This window comes from Perissodus microlepis, unplaced genomic scaffold, assembly GCF_051167445.1.
Source record: "Perissodus microlepis isolate ML-2025 ecotype Zambia unplaced genomic scaffold, ASM5116744v1 scaffold_29, whole genome shotgun sequence".
Lineage (NCBI taxonomy): Eukaryota > Metazoa > Chordata > Actinopteri > Cichliformes > Cichlidae > Perissodus > Perissodus microlepis.
Window position 1 is genome coordinate 191,376 of NW_028182051.1, and position 27,224 is coordinate 218,599.

Consider the following 27,224-nt stretch of genomic DNA (forward strand, 5'->3'; position numbering starts at 1 on the left):
TGTGCATGTGCAATGACAATAAAGTTGAATTCTATTCTATTCTATTCTAACATAGCACCCACCCAGCTGTATAGAAACTCCGTCATGCTAGCTAGCACGCAGGACGAAAAAGTCAGCATAACGAAAATAAACTCCACCTAAACTTGGTTCATATCTGACCCAGATGGACTGCAGGTCATAACTTCTTACCTGAAGTTCAGTTCACCTGACACTCTCGGACCGGCGGCCGCTTCGGGTCTCTCCTCCTGCCAATTTGGTGGCGCTGTCACTTGGTGTTCGCTCGCTCTGCGGTAGAGTATCACTTCCTGTTCCTGCTCAAACACAGTGGTGTTTCTGAGTAGCTTATTTGCTTAGCAATTTAATTAACAACTTTTAAATACATTCTTCTTTCATAGTATAATCTTCACGTGCTTCATCCGAAGCACACTTTCTGTGTACTCACTACCTAATTTATAGCCAAAGTATTCACTCACTGTCTCTGTACTGTTTCGCTAGCTTAGCTTAGCTCGTAGCCGACTCGTTAGCACCATGGCTACTTCACCTGTCCCTCCTGCACTTTCTTGCTCATTGTGTCAGATGTTTAGTTACTCCTCGGCCTCCTTTAGCAGTAATGATATCTGTAACAAATGTAGCATATTTGCAGCTCTGGAGGCCAGGATTACTGAATTGGAGACTCGGCTTCGCACCCTTCATTCACCCGTAGCTAGCCAGGCCCCTGTAGCTGGTGCAGCCGAAGATAGCGTAGCTGTTCCCCGGCAGACCCCAAGCAGCTGGGGAAAGAGGGCGGCTGGGTCACGGTGAGGAGGAAGCATAGTCCTAAACAGAAGCCCCAGGTACGCCACCAACCCGTTCATGTGTCTAACCGTTTTTCCCCACTCGGCGACACACCCGCCGGGGGTCAAACTCTGGTAATTGGTGATTCTGTTCTCAGACATGTGAAGCTAGAGACACCGGCAACCATAGTCAATTGTCTTCCAGGGGCCAGAGCAGGCGACATTGAAGGAAATTTAAAACTGCTGGCTAAGGGTAAACGTAAATTCAGTAAAATCATAATTCACGTCGGCAGTAATGACACCCGGTTACGCCAATCGGAGGTCACTAAAATCAATATTGAATCGATGTGCAACTTTGCTAAAACAATGTCGGACTCTGTAGTTTTCTCTGGTCCCCTCCCCAATCAGACCAGGAGTGACATGTTTAGCCGCATGTTCTCCTTAAATTGCTGGCTGTCTGAGTGGTGTCCCAGAAACGATGTGGGCTTCATAGATAATTGGCAAACCTTCTGGAGGAAACCTGGTCTTGTTAGGAGAGACGGCATCCATCCCACTTTGGATGGAGCAGCTCTCATTTCTAGAAATATGGACAAATTTATTAAACCCCCCAAAATATGACTATCCAGAGTTGGGACCAGGAAGCAGAGTTGCAGTCTTACACGCCTCTCTGCAGCTTCTCTCCTCCTGCTACCCCCCCAAAAACCCATCTCCATAGAGACTGTGTCAGCTTCCAAAAAGACAAAAAACAAACTAAAAACCAGCAACAAACAACTTAAACATAAACAATCAAAAAGAAAGAACAATACAGTATCCACATCTGAACCAAAGAGTAAAACAGTGAAATGTGGATTATTAAATATTAGGTCTCTCTCCTCCAAGTCTCTGTTAGTACATGACTTAATAATTGATCAACAAATTGATTTACTCTGCCTTACAGAAACCTGGTTGCAGCAGGATGATTATGTTAGTTTAAATGAATCAACACCCCCGAGTCATTCTAACTACCAGAAACCTCGAAGCACAGGCCGAGGGGGCGGTGTGGCAGCAATTTTTCACACCAGCCTATTAATTAATGAAAGACCAAGACAGACTTTTAATTCATTTGAAAGCCTGATGCTTAACATTGTCCACCCCAGCTGTGAAACTCAGAAACCAGTCTTACTTGTTATCATCTATCGTCCACCTGGGCCTTACACAGAGTTTCTGTCTGATTTCTCAGACTTTATATCTAATTTAGTTCTGAGCTCAAATAAAATAATTATTGTGGGTGATTTTAACATCCATGTAGATGCTAAAAATGACAGCCTCAACATGGCATTTAGTCTGTTATTAGACTCAATCGGCTTCTCTCAAAATGTAAAAGAACCCACCCACCACTTTAATCACACTCTAGATCTTGTTTTAACATATGGCATAGAAACTGAACATTTAACAGTGTTTCCTGAAAACCCTCTCCTGTCTGATCATTTCCTGATAACATTTACATTTACAATAATTGATTACACAGCGGTGGAGAGTAGATTTTATCAAAGTAGATGTCTTTCTGAAAGCGCTGTAACTAAGTTTAAGAATATAATCCACCCACTGTTATCATCTTCAATGCCCTGTACCAACACAGAGCAGAGCAGCTATCTGAACGCTACCCCAACAGAGGTCGATTATCTTGTTAATAATTTCACCTCCTCACTACGTACGACTCTGGATACTGTAGCTCCAGTGAAAACTAAGGTCTCTAATCAGAAGTACCTGACTCCGTGGTATAATTCTCAAACACGTAGCCTAAAGCAGATGACTCGTAATCTGGAGAGGAAATGGTGTGTCACAAATTTAGAGGATCATCATTTAGCCTGGAGAAATAGTTTGCTGCTTTATAAGAAAGCCCTCCGCAAAGCCAGAACATCTTACTATTCATCACTGATTGAAGAAAATAAGAACAACCCCAGGTTTCTCTTCAGCTCTGTAGCCAGGCTGACAAAGAGTCAGAGCTCTGTTGAGCCAACCATCCCTTTAACGTTAACTAGTAATGACTTCATGAACTTCTTCACAAATAAAATTTTTATCATTAGAGAAAAAATTACCAGTAATCATCCCACAGATGTAATATTATCTACAGCTACTCTTAGTACCATTGATGTTAAGTTAGACTCTTTTTCTCCAATTGATCTTTCTGAGTTAACTTCAATAATTACTTCCTCCAAACCATCAACGTGTCTTTTAGACCCCATTCCTACAAAACTGCTCAAAGAAGTCCTGCCATTGATTAATTCTTCGATCTTAAATATGATCAACCTATCTCTAATAATCAGCTATGTACCACAGGCCTTCAAGCTGGCTGTAGTTAAACCTTTACTCAAAAAGCATCTCTAGACCCAGCAGTCTTAGCTAATTATAGGCCAATCTCCAACCTTCCTTTCATATCAAAAATCCTTGAAAGAGTAGTTGTCAAACAGCTAACAGATCATCTGCAGAGGAATGGTTTATTTGAAGAGTTTCAGTCAGGTTTCAGAGCTCATCACAGCACAGAAACAGCTTTAGTGAAGGTTACAAATGATCTTCTTATGGCCTCTGACAGTGGACTCATCTCTGCGCTTGTCCTGCTAGACCTCAGTGCAGCGTTCGATACTGTCGACCATAATATCCTATTAGAGCGATTAGAACATGCTGTAGGTATTACAGGTACTGTGCTGCAGTGGTTTGTATCATATCTATCTAATAGACTCCAGTTTGTGCATGTAAATGGAGAGTCCTCTTCACACACTGAGGTTAATTATGGAGTTCCACAGGGTTCAGTGCTAGGACCAATTCTGTTTACATTATACATGCTTCCCTTAGGCAGCATCATTAGAAGACATAGCATACATTTACACTGCTATGCAGATGACACCCAGCTCTATCTGTCCATGAAGCCAGATAACACACACCAATTAGTTAAACTGCAGGAATGTCTTAAAGACATAAAGACCTGGATGGCCGCTAACTTTCTGCTTCTTAATTCAGATCAAACTGAGGTTATTGTACTCGGCCCTGAAAATCTTAGAAATATGGTATCTAAGCAGATTCATACTCTGGATGGCATTACCTTGGCCTCCAGTAACGCTGTGAGGAACCTTGGAGTCATTTTTGACCAGGACATGTCCTTCAACGCACATATTAAACAAATATGTAAGACTGCTTTCTTCCATTTGCGCAACATCTCTAAAATTAGAAATATCCTGTCTCAGAGTGACGCTGAAAAACTAGTTCATGCATTTATTACTTCCAGGCTGGACGACTGTAATTCATTATTATTAGGATGTCCAAAAAACTCACTGAAAAGCCTTCAGCTGATCCAAAATGCTGCAGCAAGAGTACTGACAGGGACTAGAAGGAGAGAGCATATTTCTCCTGTTTTGGCTTCCCTTCATTGGCTTCCTGTTAAGTCCAGAATTGAATTCAAAATCCTGCTCCTCACATACAAGGTCTTAAATAATCAGGCCCCATCTTATCTTAATGACCTTGTAGTACCATATCACCCTATTAGAGCACTTCGCTCTCGCTCTGCAGGCCTACTTGTTGTTCCTAGAGTATTTAAAAGTAGAATGGGAGGCAGAGCCTTCAGTTTTCAGGCCCCTCTTCTGTGGAACCAGCTTCCAGTTTGGATTCGGGAGACAGAAACTATCTCTACTTTTAAGATTAGGCTTAAAACTTTTCTTTTTGCTAAAGCAAATAGTTAGGGCTGGACCAGGTGACCCTGAATCCTCCCTTAGTTATGCTGCAATAGACGTAGGCTGCCGGGGGATTCCCAAGATGCATTGAGTTTTTCCTTTCCAGTCACCTTTCTCACTCACTATGTATTAATAGACCTCTCTGCATTGAATCATATCTGTTATTAACCTCTGTCTCTCTTCCACAGCATGTCTTTTATCCTGTCTTCCTTCTCTCACCCCAACCGGTCGCAGCAGATGGCCCCGCCCCTCCCTGAGCCTGGTTCTGCCGGAGGTTTCTTCCTGTTAAAAGGGAGTTTTTCCTTCCCACTGTCGCCAAAGTGCTTGCTCATAGGGGGTCATATGATTGTTGGGTTTTTCTCTGTATCTATGAAGCGCCTTGAGGCGACTTTTGTTGTGATTTGGCGTTATATAAATAAAATTGAATTGAATTGAATTGCCTCCCTTTTCCTTCATCCACCTGCTGGCCTCCACCACTTGCTAATGTTATTGAATCTGTGGAAGCTCCGCGATAGCCACCACACGAAGTAACGAATAACGAGCCCATTTAAATCCCAGTAACGAGTAACGCGTTCCCGGTTTTGGCATAATAACTAGTTACCGTGTTCGTTACCACAATAATAACGTAGTTACTGTAACGCGTTACTTAATAACGCGTTAGTCCCAACACTGGTAGTGTCCACAGAAACCTCTGAATCTCAGCTAAAAGCTCATGTAAACCATGTCTAGAAACACCAAACAAAGCAAAGACACCAGACAGTTAAAAGAGCAGTTACGTCACCATGAATCTGTGGACAGGTAATATCCATATCTTGATTTATGATTTTCTGGAGTTAAATGGGAACCAAAGCATATTTTCAAAGGTGTTATATGCTATAAAATACTTTTAAAAATTAGGTGAGGGAAATAAAAAATCTGTTTTTCTATGTTTGAGTCACAGTAACTTTGACACAGTAGCATCTGCAGTAATATTTACAGCTCTGATGACATCTCACCAGCAATGTTCCTTCTAATGTTTCACGTGTCTGAGCGAACACACAAACTCCCTGAGCGGACACTTGGACCACTGTGAGCAACGGCAGACGTGTGCGCTGTGGTCACGCCAGCATCAAATCCATCCAAGTTACATGCTTTATTAAAATAATCAAATTACAGCGTTTACATTTATGTTAGACTACTTTAAATTAACTGCTTTAGCCCACTTACAATGAAAATTTAAAAAAATCTTGTTCATGACCTGTAGCATGTTAACACTATTGGAAGGAAAAATAACTTGAACTCCAATTTTGAAAACACAACTTTCTTTCTTTCTTTCTTTTTCTTTTTTTTATAAAGCTCTGACTTGTATAATGAGTCTGTGGTCTGGGAGAGAGTCTGTAACTCTGTCTGCAAAATACAGTAAATAATGACCAATGCTGGGCAATTAATTATATAGTTACTTCTTCAAGAAAGTTACTGAGTTTTGCAAACAAAGTTTTTTGCAGCTGTTTACCTAAAAATGCAGCCAAGGCGCTTTTTTAAAAAAAAATAAAAAAAAATAAACATTTCAAACTATTTACAGAACAATCAGCTGTTCTGCATCAAATCTGATGCCACACAAATTATTTGTGCCACTCCAAAAAATAATTTCTGTCCACTATGAGATGAAGGAGAACAACAGCCTGATACCTGCAGGCCTGACAGCAGCAGATGCATCACTGCTGTAACACCTGTAACATTCAGCAGTCGCCTCATTGTTCTGACACACACAACAAAACTACTGACTACACTACACACTAACTACACACTAACTACACAAGATTTGTGCTAAACGTGGCAAATCTCTCACATCTCAAACACGCCGTCACTCCTAAAACTTCCCCCTCCCTAAACCACTAAATGCCATGTTGCCATATCATTTTTTGATTGGTCGACATGGTACATTTTTCGACCAATAGGAAAGGCTGGGGTTTTTGGTTTTCTTTTTGCTCACAGGCGGAAAGAGCTTTCCAGCGTTTTCCTTATAAAACGACGATTTTACAGTTTCTTCCCGCAATAAATATAAAAACCAAACATTGCATATATTCTCTTTATCATAACTCTGGTTTTACGTGGCCGATCAACACAATTTAAAAACTGGTATAAAGTCCACACTTTTTCCGTTAATTCTTCCGTCTGTCCTGCTCACATCTCCAATGGTTGTACACGTTGTCATTAACGTGGTTTCACTCCACATCAGCCGCTTTGCTCGCTAAAACACCGGTGTCGGCACATAAGGACGCTGTCATAGCCTGTCAGCAACGTTGATTAGCTGCGTATATACGAATGTGAATCGCATTCTTGGCTGGACTATGGGATAAGGTGACATCGTTCTGTTCCCATACAGGAGCAGCCAGTCACTTAGTGACTAACACTGCAAAACAGAATTGTTAACGTATTTACTTTAATTTCAATTCAGGTTAGATTTTTTTTGTGCGCAACACAGATTTTTTGTGCGCAGAGACGTGCCAGCAGTGCGCAATTGCGCACGCGCGCAGCTTAGAGGGAACATTGCTCACCAGTGTTAGCTTCATTTTGACACCAAGACTGTTTACACAGAGTTTGTAATTGCAGAGAAATACATTTATTTTGGTCATTTCCTTTTCGAGCAGGAAGCTCACCCTTCTTGTTATACCCTTTAGATGAATACAGAGTTTTTAATTAAATACATATTCTTTAAATAATGTTCCCTTTCATAAAAAGTAGGATAATTAAAAAAACAAAAAATTTATTATAGCTCTGTCACGTAGAAAAAAACGGTCTTTTTTCTGTGGTCTGTTATATAACATTAGGGGTGTTCGTGGCAATTAACTTTTTAATCGACTAAGCGGGTCAAGTAAGAAACACTTAAATATTAAGTTAAATTTGAAAACTGTTTAAATTTGAAAACTGTTTAAAAAACAATATCTCCCCATTCCACATTCCAAAATGTCATGTGACAATCTGATTGGCTTAGGAGTGATGATGTCACAAGGATCTTTGATCCTTTGAAGTTTTTCCTTAAATAGGGGTGAGAAACAGAAATTTTTAGTTCGTTTCTTCGCAGCCTTTGTGTTAGCAGCTTTCAAACGTTCACTACAGAAAAATTTAGAAACCTCTCAGAGTCATCGGATACAAACGCCAACATGTATCCAAGATTACGGCAACCGAGACAAAAAGATTTCGCCGCCTCTCCTTCCACGCGTGGCCGGCCAATTTCTCCAAATGGCCTCTTCTCCATCCAAAAGGCTTTACAGGAGAGTAGAAATGAAAACAACCATCTCCAGAACAAAATTCGACAAATTGAAGAAGAAAAAGTTCACCTGGAGAAGAAGTGCTTACAAATGGAAGCACAAAACAAACACCTGGAAGAAACACTACAGCGCCAGCCCGACATCAACATTATTAATGAGGGCTGGGGGATCAAGTTTGCTCAAGCCAGAGAGCAGATTGTATTCCTCATCAAAGAAAACAAGAAAAAGAGCGCTGAAGTTAAAGAAATGTCCGAGCAGCTTCAAGGCAGGAAAGCGACGATTGATAAGCTAGAGTGGGATCTCCAATACATGGACCAACAGAATCACCTGCTCCAAAGAAAGCTTGATGAAGCTGAAGAAAAAAATAAAGAAGTCCTCCAACAGAAGGAAGAACAGGACACAAAGCAAAAAGACCTGCAGCGCGAACTCCAGGGCATGCAGGACAAGTACACAATGGTGAAGGTAAGGTTGGACCAAACACTGCGCCAAAATAAAGACCTTCAAGAGAAACAGCAAAAGCAAGAAAGGCTGGCAGAAGAAAAGTGCATCATCAAGGACTTTGAGAGTAAAAATCAAAAGTTGCAAGAATTCTGTAATGAACTGAAGGTCAAAACAAGTGAGCTGGAGGGAGAAAAGGAAACACTGGAACAACGATGCTCACACATGCAGAAAAGGATCGATCACATGGCCAAAAACAACTCAGAGCTCATTAAGGGGATATTGTTGGAATTCAACAACTTGAAGCGGGAAAACACAGAAATGCAGGCGCAAAAGCAAAAGCAAGACAAAATGCATGAAGACCTGCAGTGTACGCTCCGCAATATCCAGAAAAGAAATGAGCAGCTAGAAGGCCTGCACAAAGAAGATCAACTGAGAAATGCAGACCTGCAGAAGGCAAAGCTGACACAGGAGGCAACATCCAAAGAGCTCAAAGAACAGCTTGAAGAAACACGAGCAACATTAGAACAGGTGGAACAAACATGCAAGAAACTGGAGAAGCAGAACACAGAAACCATCGATGAGTTGAGAACCCTCATCCTGGACAAAAAGGCGCTCGTGGAAAAGTCCATGAAAAAGAAGAAAAGATTCTTCAGCTTTTTCCGGAAGAGGGACAATACTGCTTCTTCAACTGATGTAGCCTCGTCTTGCTCCACCTCTGTTCACCCCCCCAACCAGTCCCGGCAGTTGACTGCCCCCTCCTGAGCCTGGTTCTGCCGGAGGTTTCTGCCCGTTTAAAGGCAGTTTTTCCTCCCCACTGTCGCCTAGTGCTTGCTCAGAGGGGATTGTTGGGGTTTTCGCTCCTCTACCTTGTTTCGTTATTTACTTGTTAACTTTTTGTTCTTAACTCATTTAACCTTGTTTCGTTATTTACTTGTTAACTTTTTGTTCTTAACTCATTTAACCTTGTTTCGTTATTTACTTGTTAACTTTTTGTTCTTAACTCATTTAACCTTGTTTCGTTATTTACTTGTTAACTTTTTGTTCTTAACTCATTTAACCTTGTTTCGTTATTTACTTGTTAACTTTTTGTTCTTAACTCATTTAACCTTGTTTCGTTATTTACTTGTTAACTTTTTGTTCTTAACTTATTTAACCTTGTTTCGTTATTTACTTGTTAACTTTTTGTTCTTAACTCATTTAACCTTGTTTCGTTATTTACTTGTTAACTTTTTGTTCTTAACTCATTTAACCTTGTTTCGTTATTTACTTGCTTGTTTAACTTTTTTTTCAACTGAACAAAATAAAACAGTTGAATTTATCCTTTGAGTATTGTTCATCTAATCTTTACAGAGTTTTTCCAAAACACTTTCAAACATTCAGATCTGTCTTTCATTTTCTTCTTGAAACCTCATGAACGGTGAACTAAAAACTCTGGAACATGGTTTGAAACACTGAAATTGTTTCAGCTGAAACTGGCAAAGTCACACGTGCGTGTGTGAGTGTCACAGGTGATATGGTGTCACTAGTCCGGTCATCATGTTCAGGCTCATTCACTCCAGAATCATTTAGGCCAAATCTTTAAAACTGTGTCATTGCACACACATTTCAATCACACAAATGCAGGATTAATTATTTGCAGTATTTTATCTGATTTATTATGAGAATGTCATGCCTGATCATTTGTACCCACAACATCAAAAATGGGGGCAAAAGGGAGGAGATCGCGTTTAATCGATTATAACACGAGGTCAGAAATATAAGTGCTGACATGAGTAGTGTCCAGTGTTGGGTAAGTTACTTTAAATTAGTAACTTAGTTACATTACTAGTTACTTCTATCAAAAGTAACTCAGTTACTTCAAGTTACTCGTTACTTTCAGAGTAACTAGTTACTAGGGAAAGTAACTTTGGTTTTACTCAGAATTCTCTTGTTAATGTGTTGCTTCCGTAACTGGATACCCAGCAAGATTGCCAGTCTTCTAGCTTGCTTACTTGCCACAAGTGCACTGTGCCACCTACCAATAGAAAGGAAAAAATAATGTGCACATTTCCACGAGAGAAATCCCACACCTGATTCTATCCTAGCCTGCTTTTTACATCCAACACAAAAACTGCAGTCGTGGTGCTTTCGATTGTACTCAGAACTCGGAAATTCTGCCTTCTGAATAGGAAGATGTAGGTAACACCAGACTGCAGATGAGCTGCATACAGAGCTGGACTGGGACAAAAAAATCGTCCCGGGCATTTTGACTAGAGACCGGCCCACCATTACAGGAAAAATCATAAAGCCTTTGAATGAAAACAAGCGCTCTTGTGACAGTGATGTACACTGTTCTGATGGTATATATGTATATATGTATCAATCTATCAATCGTTTGTTGCAAGACTCAGATAATTATTTTTTTAAAAGTGAGACATTTTAAATGAGAATAAGAAAGTATTTCCTTGTGCCCCCCTCTCCCTGTTAATGCCCTACCTGCCCCCCTGGCAACACTTTGCTAGACCCGCCCCTGCACAGTTACCAGCTGTCAGCTACTTAGAAAAGGATCCTGGTGTTATTAGTCTCTCAGAAACAGTTCATAACTTCCCTTCAACTCATTCATGTCACCTAAAAGGTAAACCTGTTTCTCCATCACAGCTCTGATGATTCAGTAAGGACATCTCCTGGTTTCATCTTCATGTTTCCCTCTCATCACATAACCAAACCGACATCATGACCAGCAGCTTTACAGCTGTGGCTCCAGCAAACATCAGCTGATACTAGAAAGTAATATTAAATAAATTCTAACAACAGCTGATCAAGCTTAAAAGTGCTGCTGTTGTTTAGCGCGACATCCGCTGGTTTCCTCTTTCTGGCGCAAAGTGGGAGATAAACTAACGAGAGAGAAAAGCCGATCAGCTGATCATTGATCAGTTTCATGATTGAAGGAGAAACAGGAGAGGGAGGGTGAGAGGATGAGAGGAGAAGAGGCAGCTGTGCAGCAAAGACACAGAATAACTCCAGCTTTGTGTCTTTTTCATTGTAGCTGAAGTCCGGGACAAACTGTTCCTTTTCACCTCAATACGAAACGTAATATTTTCTCTGAATACGAGACGATTCCGTTTTTTACGGGACGGTTGGCAACTCTAATAATTAACCTTATGAACAAAATAAAGTTCAACATCAGTAACCAAAGCAGACGTGACGCCAGACCACCAACCTCTGACTCTCTCCCCCACCGATGTAGGAGCGGTGCTGAGCAGGATCAATGTCCACAAGGCTGCAGGTCCTGATGGCATCCCCGGGCGTGTTCTCAGAGCGTGTCCTGGGGAGCTTGCAGGAGTGCTGACAGACATATTCAACCTGTCCTTGGCCCACGCTGTGGTACCGGCCTGCTTCAAATCCACCTCCATCGTCCCGATACCCAAAAACTCCAACCCATCTTGCCTCAATGACTACCGCCCAGTAGCACTCACCCCCATCATCACTAAGTGCTTAGAGCAGCTGGTCCTAGCACACTTCAAATCCTGTCTCCCCCCCCACCCTGGACCCCCACCAATTCGCATACCGCCAGAACATGAGCACAGAGGATGCAGTCTCCATCGCACTGCACTCTGTCCTCTCACACCTGGACAACAACAACACCTACGCCAGAATGCTGTTTATAGACTTCAGTTCAGCATTCAATACAACCCTCCCCTCACAACTCATCAGGAAACTGACAGACCTGGGCATCAGTTCCCTCATCTGCAAATGGTTACTGGACTTCCTGACCAACCGCCCCCAACATGTCCGGCTGGATAACCGCTGCTCATCTACCATCACGATGAACACCGGTGTACCACAAGGCTGTGTGATGAGCCCTTTCCTCTACTCCCTCTTCACCCACGACTGCAGACCTGCTGATGGTTCCAACACCATCATTAAGTTTGCAGATGACACCACGGTGATTGGCCTCATCAGTGACAACGATGAGGCCGCCTACAGGGAGGAGGTGGATCGTCTGGCTGAGTGGTGCGACGGAAACAACCTGCTGCTTAACACCGAGAAGACCAAGGAGCTCATCGTGGACTACAGGAGGAATGCTGACCCACATCCACCCATCCACATTAAGGGGACGGCTGTGGAGCGTGTGAGCAGCTTCAAGTTCCTGGGAGTCCACATCTCCGAGGATCTCACCTGGACGACCAACTGCTCCAAGCTGGTCAAGAAGGCTCACCAGCGCCTCTTCTTCTTGAGGACTCTGAGGAAGAACCACCTGTCCTCAGACATCCTGGTGAACTTCTATCGTTGCACCATCGAGAGCATCCTGACCAACTGTATAACAGTCTGGTACGGGAACTGCTCTGCCTCGGACCGGAAGGCGTTGCAGAGGGTCGTGAAAACTGCCCAGCGCATCGCCGGAGCACCACTTCCTGCCATAAAGGACATCTACAGGAAGCGGTGTCTGAAAAGGGCTGGGAAAATCATCAGAGACCCCAGTCACCCATCACATGGACTCTTCACCCTCCTGCCCTCTGGGAGGCGCTACAGGAGCCGCCGGACTAAGACCACCAGGTACCGGAACAGCTTCTTCCCCACAGCTGTCAGACTCCTGAACTCTGCCTCCTGACATCTGACCCACGTTAACACATGGACTGGACATACACACACCACAACCACCTACACACACACACACAATGGACAACTGTACCCTCAAACACACAATAATAACATGGACTGAACCACCACTCACAACCACTAGCACTTTATATAGCCTCTGTAGGAATTATATCTCACTTATCTTAACTGCACTACTGTATAGCTCTGTGTAAATAATCATTCTGTACATTCGATAATTTTTAATCCTACAACTGTTTATAACCTGCATAGTTCCCATTTCTGTATAGCTGTATATCTCAGATTTCTGTAAAGTTATTTATTTCATATTCTGTACAGTTTTTCATATTTATATCCTGTTCATAGCCTGTACATAGCTTGTACTCACTACAGCCTGTACATACTTATAGTTATAGAATATTCACAACATACCTCATACCGTGTACATTATAACATACCATAATAGACCCATTTCTGTAATATACTTACATATCTATATTATTGCTAATATATATTGTAATATATCTATATCACTAAAGCACTTCTGGATGGATGCAAACTGCATTTCGTTGCCCTGTACCTGTGCATGTGCAATGACAATAAAGTTGAATTCTATTCTATTCTATTCTAACATAGCACCCACCCAGCTGTATAGAAACTCCGTCATGCTAGCTAGCACGCAGTACGAAAAAGTCAGCATAACGAAAATAAACTCCACCTAAACTTGGTTCATATCTGACCCAGATGGACTGCAGGTCATAACTTCTTACCTGAAGTTCAGTTCACCTGACACTCTCGGACCGGCGGCCGCTTCGGGTCTCTCCTCCTGCCAATTTGGTGGCGCTGTCACTTGGTGTTCGCTCGCTCTGCGGTAGAGTATCACTTCCTGTTCCTGCTCAAACACAGTGGTGTTTCTGAGTAGCTTATTTGCTTAGCAATTTAATTAACAACTTTTAAATACATTCTTCTTTCATAGTATAATCTTCACGTGCTTCATCCGAAGCACACTTTCTGTGTACTCACTACCTAATTTATAGCCAAAGTATTCACTCACTGTCTCTGTACTGTTTCGCTAGCTTAGCTTAGCTCGTAGCCGACTCGTTAGCACCATGGCTACTTCACCTGTCCCTCCTGCACTTTCTTGCTCATTGTGTCAGATGTTTAGTTACTCCTCGGCCTCCTTTAGCAGTAATGATATCTGTAACAAATGTAGCATATTTGCAGCTCTGGAGGCCAGGATTACTGAATTGGAGACTCGGCTTCGCACCCTTCATTCACCCGTAGCTAGCCAGGCCCCTGTAGCTGGTGCAGCCGAAGATAGCGTAGCTGTTCCCCGGCAGACCCCAAGCAGCTGGGGAAAGAGGGCGGCTGGGTCACGGTGAGGAGGAAGCATAGTCCTAAACAGAAGCCCCAGGTACACCACCAACCCGTTCATGTGTCTAACCGTTTTTCCCCACTCGGCGACACACCCGCCGGGGGTCAAACTCTGGTAATTGGTGATTCTGTTCTCAGACATGTGAAGCTAGAGACACCGGCAACCATAGTCAATTGTCTTCCAGGGGCCAGAGCAGGCGACATTGAAGGAAATTTAAAACTGCTGGCTAAGGGTAAACGTAAATTCAGTAAAATCATAATTCACGTCGGCAGTAATGACACCCGGTTACGCCAATCGGAGGTCACTAAAATCAATATTGAATCGATGTGCAACTTTGCTAAAACAATGTCGGACTCTGTAGTTTTCTCTGGTCCCCTCCCCAATCAGACCAGGAGTGACATGTTTAGCCGCATGTTCTCCTTAAATTGCTGGCTGTCTGAGTGGTGTCCCAGAAACGATGTGGGCTTCATAGATAATTGGCAAACCTTCTGGAGGAAACCTGGTCTTGTTAGGAGAGACGGCATCCATCCCACTTTGGATGGAGCAGCTCTCATTTCTAGAAATATGGACAAATTTATTAAACCCCCCAAAATATGACTATCCAGAGTTGGGACCAGGAAGCAGAGTTGCAGTCTTACACGCCTCTCTGCAGCTTCTCTCCTCCTGCTACCCCCCCAAAAACCCATCTCCATAGAGACTGTGTCAGCTTCCAAAAAGACAAAAAACAAACTAAAAACCAGCAACAAACAACTTAAACATAAACAATCAAAAAGAAAGAACAATACAGTATCCACATCTGAACCAAAGAGTAAAACAGTGAAATGTGGATTATTAAATATTAGGTCTCTCTCCTCCAAGTCTCTGTTAGTACATGACTTAATAATTGATCAACAAATTGATTTACTCTGCCTTACAGAAACCTGGTTGCAGCAGGATGATTATGTTAGTTTAAATGAATCAACACCCCCGAGTCATTCTAACTACCAGAAACCTCGAAGCACAGGCCGAGGGGGCGGTGTGGCAGCAATTTTTCACACCAGCCTATTAATTAATGAAAGACCAAGACAGACTTTTAATTCATTTGAAAGCCTGATGCTTAACATTGTCCACCCCAGCTGTGAAACTCAGAAACCAGTCTTACTTGTTATCATCTATCGTCCACCTGGGCCTTACACAGAGTTTCTGTCTGATTTCTCAGACTTTATATCTAATTTAGTTCTGAGCTCAAATAAAATAATTATTGTGGGTGATTTTAACATCCATGTAGATGCTAAAAATGACAGCCTCAACATGGCATTTAATCTGTTTTTAGACTCAATCGGCTTCTCTCAAAATGTAAAAGAACCCACCCACCACTTTAATCACACTCTAGATCTTGTTTTAACATATGGCATAGAAACTGAACATTTAACAGTGTTTCCTGAAAACCCTCTCCTGTCTGATCATTTCCTGATAACATTTACATTTACAATAATTGATTACACAGCGGTGGAGAGTAGATTTTATCAAAGTAGATGTCTTTCTGAAAGCGCTGTAACTAAGTTTAAGAATATAATCCACCCACTGTTATCATCTTCAATGCCCTGTACCAACACAGAGCAGAGCAGCTATCTGAACGCTACCCCAACAGAGGTCGATTATCTTGTTAATAATTTCACCTCCTCACTACGTACGACTCTGGATACTGTAGCTCCAGTGAAAACTAAGGTCTCTAATCAGAAGTACCTGACTCCGTGATATAATTCTCAAACACGTAGCCTAAAGCAGATGACTCGTAATCTGGAGAGGAAATGGCGTGTCACAAATTTAGAGGATCATCATTTAGCCTGGAGAAATAGTTTGCTGCTTTATAAGAAAGCCCTCCGCAAAGCCAGAACATCTTACTATTCATCACTGATTGAAGAAAATAAGAACAACCCCAGGTTTCTCTTCAGCACTGTAGCCAGGCTGACAAAGAGTCAGAGCTCTGTTGAGCCAACCATCCCTTTAACGTTAACTAGTAATGACTTCATGAACTTCTTCACAAATAAAATTTTTATCATTAGAGAAAAAATTACCAGTAATCATCCCACAGATGTAATATTATCTACAGCTACTCTTAGTACCATTGATGTTAAGTTAGACTCTTTTTCTCCAATTGATCTTTCTGAGTTAACTTCAATAATTACTTCCTCCAAACCATCAACGTGTCTTTTAGACCCCATTCCTACAAAACTGCTCAAAGAAGTCCTGCCATTAATTAATTCTTCGATCTTAAATATGATCAACCTATCTCTAATAATCGGCTATGTACCACAGGCCTTCAAGCTGGCTGTAGTTAAACCTTTACTCAAAAAGCATCTCTAGACCCAGCAGTCTTAGCTAATTATAGGCCAATCTCCAACCTTCCTTTCATATCAAAAATCCTTGAAAGAGTAGTTGTCAAACAGCTAACAGATCATCTGCAGAGGAATGGTTTATTTGAAGAGTTTCAGTCAGGTTTCAGAGCTCATCACAGCACAGAAACAGCTTTAGTGAAGGTTACAAATGATCTTCTTATGGCCTCTGACAGTGGACTCATCTCTGTGCTTGTCCTGCTAGACCTCAGTGCAGCGTTCGATACTGTCGACCATAATATCCTATTAGAGCGATTAGAACATGCTGTAGGTATTACAGGTACTGTGCTGCAGTGGTTTGTATCATATCTATCTAATAGACTCCAATTTGTGCATGTAAATGGAGAGTCCTCTTCACACACTGAGGTTAATTATGGAGTTCCACAGGGTTCAGTGCTAGGACCAATTCTGTTTACATTATACATGCTTCCCTTAGGCAGCATCATTAGAAGACATAGCATACATTTACACTGCTATGCAGATGACACCCAGCTCTATCTGTCCATGAAGCCAGATAACACACACCAATTAGTTAAACTGCAGGAATGTCTTAAAGACATAAAGACCTGGATGGCCGCTAACTTTCTGCTTCTTAATTCAGATCAAACTGAGGTTATTGTACTCGGCCCTGAAAATCTTAGAAATATGGTATCTAACCAGATTCATACTCTGGATGGCATTACCTTGGCCTCCAGTAACGCTGTGAGGAACCTTGGAGTCATTTTTGACCAGGACATGTCCTTCAACGCACATATTAAACAAATATGTAAGACTGCTTTCTTCCATTTGCGCAACATCTCTAAAATTAGAAATATCCTGTCTCAGAGTGACGCTGAAAAACTAGTTCATGCATTTATTACTTCCAGGCTGGACGACTGTAATTCATTATTATTAGGATGTCCAAAAAACTCACTGAAAAGCCTTCAGCTGATCCAAAATGCTGCAGCAAGAGTCCTGACAGGGACTAGAAGGAGAGAGCATATTTCTCCTGTTTTGGCTTCCCTTCATTGGCTTCCTGTTAAGTCCAGAATTGAATTCAAAATCCTGCTCCTCACATACAAGGTCTTAAATAATCAGGCCCCATCTTATCTTAATGACCTTGTAGTACCATATCACCCTATTAGAGCACTTCGCTCTCGCTCTGCAGGCCTACTTGTTGTTCCTAGAGTATTTAAAAGTAGAATGGGAGGCAGAGCCTTCAGTTTTCAGGCCCCTCTTCTGTGGAACCAGCTTCCAGTTTGGATTCGGGAGACAGAAACTATCTCTACTTTTAAGATTAGGCTTAAAACTTTCCTTTTTGCTAAAGCATATAGTTAGGGCTGGACCAGGTGACCCTGAATCCTCCCTTAGTTATGCTGCAATAGACGTAGGCTGCCGGGGGATTCCCAAGATGCATTGAGTTTTTCCTTTCCAGTCACCTTTCTCACTCACTATGTATTAATAGACCTCTCTGCATTGAATCATATCTGTTATTAACCTCTGTCTCTCTTCCACAGCATGTCTTTTATCCTGTCTTCCTTCTCTCACCCCAACCGGTCGCAGCAGATGGCCCCGCCCCTCCCTGAGCCTGGTTCTGCCGGAGGTTTCTTCCTGTTAAAAGGGAGTTTTTCCTTCCCACTGTCGCCAAAGTGCTTGCTCATAGGGGGTCATATGATTGTTGGGTTTTTCTCTGTATCTATGAAGCGACTTGAGGCGACTTTTGTTGTGATTTGGCGTTATATAAATAAAATTGAATTGAATTGAATTGCCTCCCTTTTCCTTCATCCACCTGCTGGCCTCCACCACTTGCTAATGTTATTGAATCTGTGGAAGCTCCGCGATAGCCACCACACGAAGTAACGAATAACGAGCCCATTTAAATCCCAGTAACGAGTAACGCGTTCCCGGTTTTGGCATAATAACTAGTTACCGTGTTCGTTACCACAATAATAACGTAGTTACTGTAACGCGTTACTTAATAACGCGTTAGTCCCAACACTGGTAGTGTCCACAGAAACCTCTGAATCTCAGCTAAAAGCTCATGTAAACCATGTCTAGAAACACCAAACAAAGCAAAGACACCAGACAGTTAAAAGAGCAGTTACGTCACCATGAATCTGTGGACAGGTAATATCCATATCTTGATTTATGATTTTCTGGAGTTAAATGGGAACCAAAGCATATTTTCAAAGGTGTTATATGCTATAAAATACTTTTAAAAATTAGGTGAGGGAAATAAAAAAATCTGTTTTTCTATGTTTGAGTCACAGTAAGTTTGACACAGTAGCATCTGCAGTAATATTTACAGCTCTGATGACATCTCACCAGCAATGTTCCTTCTAATGTTTCACGTGTCTGAGCGAACACACAAACTCCCTGAGCGGACACTTGGACCACTGTGAGCAACGGCAGACGTGTGCGCTGTGGTCACGCCAGCATCAAATCCATCCAAGTTACATGCTTTATTAAAATAATCAAATTACAGCGTTTACATTTATGTTAGACTACTTTAAATTAACTGCTTTAGCCCACTTACAATGAAAATTTAAAAAAATCTTGTTCATGACCTGTAGCATGTTAACACTATTGGAAGGAAAAATAACTTGAACTCCAATTTTGAAAACACAACTTTCTTTCTTTCTTTCTTTTTCTTTTTTTTATAAAGCTCTGACTTGTATAATGAGTCTGTGGTCTGGGAGAGAGTCTGTAACTCTGTCTGCAAAATACAGTAAATAATGACCAATGCTGGGCAATTAATTATATAGTTACTTCTTCAAGAAAGTTACTGAGTTTTGCAAACAAAGTTTTTTGCAGCTGTTTACCTAAAAATGCAGCCAAGGCGCTTTTTTAAAAAAAAATAAAAAAAAATAAACATTTCAAACTATTTACAGAACAATCAGCTGTTCTGCATCAAATCTGATGCCACACAAATTATTTGTGCCACTCCAAAAAATAATTTCTGTCCACTATGAGATGAAGGAGAACAACAGCCTGATACCTGCAGGCCTGACAGCAGCAGATGCATCACTGCTGTAACACCTGTAACATTCAGCAGTCGCCTCATTGTTCTGACACACACAACAAAACTACTGACTACACTACACACTAACTACACACTAACTACACAAGATTTGTGCTAAACGTGGCAAATCTCTCACATCTCAAACACGCCGTCACTCCTAAAACTTCCCCCTCCCTAAACCACTAAATGCCATGTTGCCATATCATTTTTTGATTGGTCGACATGGTACATTTTTCGACCAATAGGAAAGGCTGGGGTTTTTGGTTTTCTTTTTGCTCACAGGCGGAAAGAGCTTTCCAGCGTTTTCCTTATAAAACGACGATTTTACAGTTTCTTCCCGCAATAAATATAAAAACCAAACATTGCATATATTCTCTTTATCATAACTCTGGTTTTACGTGGCCGATCAACACAATTTAAAAACTGGTATAAAGTCCACACTTTTTCCGTTAATTCTTCCGTCTGTCCTGCTCACATCTCCAATGGTTGTACACGTTGTCATTAACGTGGTTTCACTCCACATCAGCCGCTTTGCTCGCTAAAACACCGGTGTCGGCACATAAGGACGCTGTCATAGCCTGTCAGCAACGTTGATTAGCTGCGTATATACGAATGTGAATCGCATTCTTGGCTGGACTATGGGATAAGGTGACATCGTTCTGTTCCCATACAGGAGCAGCCAGTCACTTACTGACTAACACTGCAAAACAGAATTGTTAACGTATTTACTTTAATTTCAATTCAGGTTAGATTTTTTTTGTGCGCAACACAGATTTTTTGTGCGCAGAGACGTGCCAGCAGTGCGCAATTGCGCACGCGCGCAGCTTAGAGGGAACATTGCTCACCAGTGTTAGCTTCATTTTGACACCAAGACTGTTTACACAGAGTTTGTAATTGCAGAGAAATACATTTATTTTGGTCATTTCCTTTTCGAGCAGGAAGCTCACCCTTCTTGTTATACCCTTTAGATGAATACAGAGTTTTTAATTAAATACATATTCTTTAAATAATGTTCCCTTTCATAAAAAGTAGGATAATTAAAAAAAACAAAACATTTATTATAGCTCTGTCACGTAGAAAAAAACGGTCTTTTTTCTGTGGTCTGTTATATAACATTAGGGGTGTTCGTGGCAATTAACTTTTTAATCGACTAAGCGGGTCAAGTAAGAAACACTTAAATATTAAGTTAAATTTGAAAACTGTTTAAATTTGAAAACTGTTTAAAAAACAATATCTCCCCATTCCACATTCCAAAATGTCATGTGACAATCTGATTGGCTTAGGAGTGATGATGTCACAAGGATCTTTGATCCTTTGAAGTTTTTCCTTAAATAGGGGTGAGAAACAGAAATTTTTAGTTCGTTTCTTCGCAGCCTTTGTGTTAGCAGCTTTCAAACGTTCACTACAGAAAAATTTAGAAACCTCTCAGAGTCATCGGATACAAACGCCAACATGTATCCAAGATTACGGCAACCGAGACAAAAAGATTTCGCCGCCTCTCCTTCCACGCGTGGCCGGCCAATTTCTCCAAATGGCCTCTTCTCCATCCAAAAGGCTTTACAGGAGAGTAGAAATGAAAACAACCATCTCCAGAACAAAATTCGACAAATTGAAGAAGAAAAAGTTCACCTGGAGAAGAAGTGCTTACAAATGGAAGCACAAAACAAACACCTGGAAGAAACACTACAGCGCCAGCCCGACATCAACATTATTAATGAGGGCTGGGGGATCAAGTTTGCTCAAGCCAGAGAGCAGATTGTATTCCTCATCAAAGAAAACAAGAAAAAGAGCGCTGAAGTTAAAGAAATGTCCGAGCAGCTTCAAGGCAGGAAAGCGACGATTGATAAGCTAGAGTGGGATCTCCAATACATGGACCAACAGAATCACCTGCTCCAAAGAAAGCTTGATGAAGCTGAAGAAAAAAATAAAGAAGTCCTCCAACAGAAGGAAGAACAGGACACAAAGCAAAATGACCTGCAGCGCGAACTCCAGGGCATGCAGGACAAGTACACAATGGTGAAGGTAAGGTTGGACCAAACACTGCGCCAAAATAAAGACCTTCAAGAGAAACAGCAAAAGCAAGAAAGGCTGGCAGAAGAAAAGTGCATCATCAAGGACTTTGAGAGTAAAAATCAAAAGTTGCAAGAATTCTGTAATGAACTGAAGGTCAAAACAAGTGAGCTGGAGGGAGAAAAGGAAACACTGGAACAACGATGCTCACACATGCAGAAAAGGATCGATCACATGGCCAAAAACAACTCAGAGCTCATTAAGGGGATATTGTTGGAATTCAACAACTTGAAGCGGGAAAACACAGAAATGCAGGCGCAAAAGCAAAAGCAAGACAAAATGCATGAAGACCTGCAGTGTACGCTCCGCAATATCCAGAAAAGAAATGAGCAGCTAGAAGGCCTGCACAAAGAAGATCAACTGAGAAATGCAGACCTGCAGAAGGCAAAGCTGACACAGGAGGCAACATCCAAAGAGCTCAAAGAACAGCTTGAAGAAACACGAGCAACATTAGAACAGGTGGAACAAACATGCAAGAAACTGGAGAAGCAGAACACAGAAACCATCGATGAGTTGAGAACCCTCATCCTGGACAAAAAGGCGCTCGTGGAAAAGTCCATGAAAAAGAAGAAAAGATTCTTCAGCTTTTTCCGGAAGAGGGACAATACTGCTTCTTCAACTGATGTAGCCTCGTCTTGCTCCACCTCTGTTCACCCCCCCAACCAGTCCCGGCAGTTGACTGCCCCCTCCTGAGCCTGGTTCTGCCGGAGGTTTCTGCCCGTTTAAAGGCAGTTTTTCCTCCCCACTGTCGCCTAGTGCTTGCTCAGAGGGGATTGTTGGGGTTTTCGCTCCTCTACCTTGTTTCGTTATTTACTTGTTAACTTTTTGTTCTTAACTCATTTAACCTTGTTTCGTTATTTACTTGTTAACTTTTTGTTCTTAACTCATTTAACCTTGTTTCGTTATTTACTTGTTAACTTTTTGTTCTTAACTCATTTAACCTTGTTTCGTTATTTACTTGTTAACTTTTTGTTCTTAACTTATTTAACCTTGTTTCGTTATTTACTTGTTAACTTTTTGTTCTTAACTCATTTAACCTTGTTTCGTTATTTACTTGTTAACTTTTTGTTCTTAACTCATTTAACCTTGTTTCGTTATTTACTTGCTTGTTTAACTTTTTTTTCAACTGAACAAAATAAAACAGTTGAATTTATCCTTTGAGTATTGTTCATCTAATCTTTACAGAGTTTTTCCAAAACACTTTCAAACATTCAGATCTGTCTTTCATTTTCTTCTTGAAACCTCATGAACGGTGAACTAAAAACTCTGGAACATGGTTTGAAACACTGAAATTGTTTCAGCTGAAACTGGCAAAGTCACACGTGCGTGTGTGAGTGTCACAGGTGATATGGTGTCACTAGTCCGGTCATCATGTTCAGGCTCATTCACTCCAGAATCATTTAGGCCAAATCTTTAAAACTGTGTCATTGCACACACATTTCAATCACACAAATGCAGGATTAATTATTTGCAGTATTTTATCTGATTTATTATGAGAATGTCATGCCTGATCATTTGTACCCACAACATCAAAATTGGGGGCAAAAGGGAGGAGATCGCGTTTAATCGATTATAACACGAGGTCAGAAATATAAGTGCTGACATGAGTAGTGTCCAGTGTTGGGTAAGTTACTTTAAATTAGTAACTTAGTTACATTACTAGTTACTTCTATCAAAAGTAACTCAGTTACTTCAAGTTACTCGTTACTTTCAGAGTAACTAGTTACTAGGGAAAGTAACTTTGGTTTTACTCAGAATTCTCTTGTTAATGTGTTGCTTCCGTAACTGGATACCCAGCAAGATTGCCAGTCTTCTAGCTTGCTTACTTGCCACAAGTGCACTGTGCCACCTACCAATAGAAAGGAAAAAATAATGTGCACATTTCCACGAGAGAAATCCCACACCTGATTCTATCCTAGCCTGCTTTTTACATCCAACACAAAAACTGCAGTCGTGGTGCTTTCGATTGTACTCAGAACTCGGAAATTCTGCCTTCTGAATAGGAAGATGTAGGTAACACCAGACTGCAGATGAGCTGCATACAGAGCTGGACTGGGACAAAAAAATCGTCCCGGGCATTTTGACTAGAGACCGGCCCACCATTACAGGAAAAATCATAAAGCCTTTGAATGAAAACAAACGCTCTTGTGACAGTGATGTACACTGTTCTGATGGTATATATGTATCAATCTATCAATCGTTTGTTGCAAGACTCAGATAATTATTTTTTTAAAAGTGAGACATTTTAAATGAGAATAAGAAAGTATTTCCTTGTGCCCCCCTCTCCCTGTTAATGCCCTACCTGCCCCCCTGGCAACACTTTGCTAGACCCGCCCCTGCACAGTTACCAGCTGTCAGCTACTTAGAAAAGGATCCTGGTGTTATTAGTCTCTCAGAAACAGTTCATAACTTCCCTTCAACTCATTCATGTCACCTAAAAGGTAAACCTGTTTCTCCATCACAGCTCTGATGATTCAGTAAGGACATCTCCTGGTTTCATCTTCATGTTTCCCTCTCATCACATAACCAAACCGACATCATGACCAGCAGCTTTACAGCTGTGGCTCCAGCAAACATCAGCTGATACTAGAAAGTAATATTAAATAAATTCTAACAACAGCTGATCAAGCTTAAAAGTGCTGCTGTTGTTTAGCGCGACATCCGCTGGTTTCCTCTTTCTGGCGCAAAGTGGGAGATAAACTAACGAGAGAGAAAAGCCGATCAGCTGATCACTGATCAGTTTCATGACTGAAGGAGAAACAGGAGAGGGAGGGTGAGAGGATGAGAGGAGAAGAGGCAGCTGTGCAGCAAAGACACAGAATAACTCCAGCTTTGTGTCTTTTTCATTGTAGCTGAAGTCCGGGACAAACTGTTCCTTTTCACCTCAATACGAAACGTAATATTTTCTCTGAATACGAGACGATTCCGTTTTTTACGGGACGGTTGGCAACTCTAATAATTAACCTTATGAACAAAATAAAGTTCAACATCAGTAACCAAAGCAGACGTGACGCCAGACCACCAACCTCTGACTCTCTCCCCCACCGATGTAGGAGCGGTGCTGAGCAGGATCAATGTCCACAAGGCTGCAGGTCCTGATGGCATCCCCGGGCGTGTTCTCAGAGCGTGTCCTGGGGAGCTTGCAGGAGTGCTGACAGACATATTCAACCTGTCCTTGGCCCACGCTGTGGTACCGGCCTGCTTCAAATCCACCTCCATCGTCCCGATACACAAAAACTCCAACCCATCTTGCCTCAATGACTACCGCCCAGTAGCACTCACCCCCATCATCACTAAGTGCTTAGAGCAGCTGGTCCTAGCACACTTCAAATCCTGTCTCCCCCCCCACCCTGGACCCCCACCAATTCGCATACCGCCAGAACAGGAGCACAGAGGATGCAGTCTCCATCGCACTGCATTCTGTCCTCTCACACCTGGACAACAACAACACCTACGCCAGAATGCTGTTTATAGACTTCAGTTCAGCGTTCAATACAACCCTCCCCTCACAACTCATCAGGAAACTGACAGACCTGGGCATCAGTTCCCTCATCTGCAAATGGTTACTGGACTTCCTGACCAACCGCCCCCAACATGTCCGGCTGGATAACCGCTGCTCATCTACCATCACGATGAACACCGGTGTACCACAAGGCTGTGTGATGAGCCCTTTCCTCTACTCCCTCTTCACCCACGACTGCAGACCTGCTGATGGTTCCAACACCATCATTAAGTTTGCAGATGACACCACGGTGATTGGCCTCATCAGTGACAACGATGAGGCCGCCTACAGGGAGGAGGTGGATCGTCTGGCTGAGTGGTGCGACGGAAACAACCTGCTGCTTAACACCGAGAAGACCAAGGAGCTCATCGTGGACTACAGGAGGAATGCTGACCCACATCCACCCATCCACATTAAGGGGACGGCTGTGGAGCGTGTGAGCAGCTTCAAGTTCCTGGGAGTCCACATCTCCGAGGATCTCACCTGGACGACCAACTGCTCCAAGCTGGTCAAGAAGGCTCACCAGCGCCTCTTCTTCTTGAGGACTCTGAGGAAGAACCACCTGTCCTCAGACATCCTGGTGAACTTCTATCGTTGCACCATCGAGAGCATCCTGACCAACTGTATAACAGTCTGGTACGGGAACTGCTCTGCCTCGGACCGGAAGGCGTTGCAGAGGGTCGTGAAAACTGCCCAGCGCATCGCCGGAGCACCACTTCCTGCCATAAAGGACATCTACAGGAAGCGGTGTCTGAAAAGGGCTGGGAAAATCATCAGAGACCCCAGTCACCCATCACATGGACTCTTCACCCTCCTGCCCTCTGGGAGGCGCTACAGGAGCCGCCGGACTAAGACCACCAGGTACCGGAACAGCTTCTTCCCCACAGCTGTCAGACTCCTGAACTCTGCCTCCTGACATCTGACCCACGTTAACACATGGACTGGACATACACACACCACAACCACCTACACACACACACACAACGGACAACTGTACCCTCAAACACACAATAATAACATGGACTGAACCACCACTCACAACCACTAGCACTTTATATAGCCTCTGTAGGAATTATATCTCACTTATCTTAACTGCACTACTGTATAGCTCTGTGTAAATAATCATTCTGTACATTCGATAATTTTTAATCCTACAACTGTTTATAACCTGCATAGTTCCCATTTCTGTATAGCTGTATATCTCAGATTTCTGTAAAGTTATTTATTTCATATTCTGTACAGTTTTTCATATTTATATCCTGTTCATAGCCTGTACATAGCTTGTACTCACTACAGCCTGTACATACTTATAGTTATAGAATATTCACAACATACCTCATACCGTGTACATTATAACATACCATAATAGACCCATTTCTGTAATATACTTACATATCTATATTATTGCTAATATATATTGTAATATATCTATATCACTAAAGCACTTCTGGATGGATGCAAACTGCATTTCGTTGCCCTGTACCTGTGCATGTGCAATGACAATAAAGTTGAATTCTATTCTATTCTATTCTAACATAGCACCCACCCAGCTGTATAGAAACTCCGTCATGCTAGCTAGCACGCAGTACGAAAAAGTCAGCATAACGAAAATAAACTCCACCTAAACTTGGTTCATATCTGACCCAGATGGACTGCAGGTCATAACTTCTTACCTGAAGTTCAGTTCACCTGACACTCTCGGACCGGCGGCCGCTTCGGGTCTCTCCTCCTGCCTCCCTTTTCCTTCATCCACCTGCTGGCCTCCACCACTTGCTAATGTTATTGAATCTGTGGAAGCTCCGCGATAGCCACCACACGAAGTAACGAATAACGAGCCTATTTAATTCAATTCAATTCAATTTTATTTATATAGCGCCAAATCACAACAAAAGTCGCCTCAAGGCGCTTCATAGATACAGAGAAAAACCCAACAATCATATGACCCCCTATGAGCAAGCACTTTGGCGACAGTGGGAAGGAAAAACTCCCTTTTAACAGGAAGAAACCTCCGGCAGAACCAGGCTCAGGGAGGGGCGGGGCCATCTGCTGCGACCGGTTGGGGTGAGAGAAGGAAGACAGGATAAAAGACATGCTGTGGAAGAGAGACAGAGGTTAATAACAGATATGATTCAATGCAGAGAGGTCTATTACAGT

The 27,224-nt window shown here is 42.1% G+C and overlaps 1 long non-coding RNA gene across 1 annotated transcript; it reads right to left on the reverse strand.

The window, feature by feature from the left end:
* Positions 1-27,224, reverse strand: LOC146360543 (uncharacterized). Its single transcript, XR_014799637.1, has 3 exons — positions 26,744-27,224; positions 13,518-13,639; positions 1-311 (listed from the first exon to the last, which is right to left on the reverse strand). It is a non-coding gene; the product is annotated as an uncharacterized LOC146360543 (long non-coding RNA).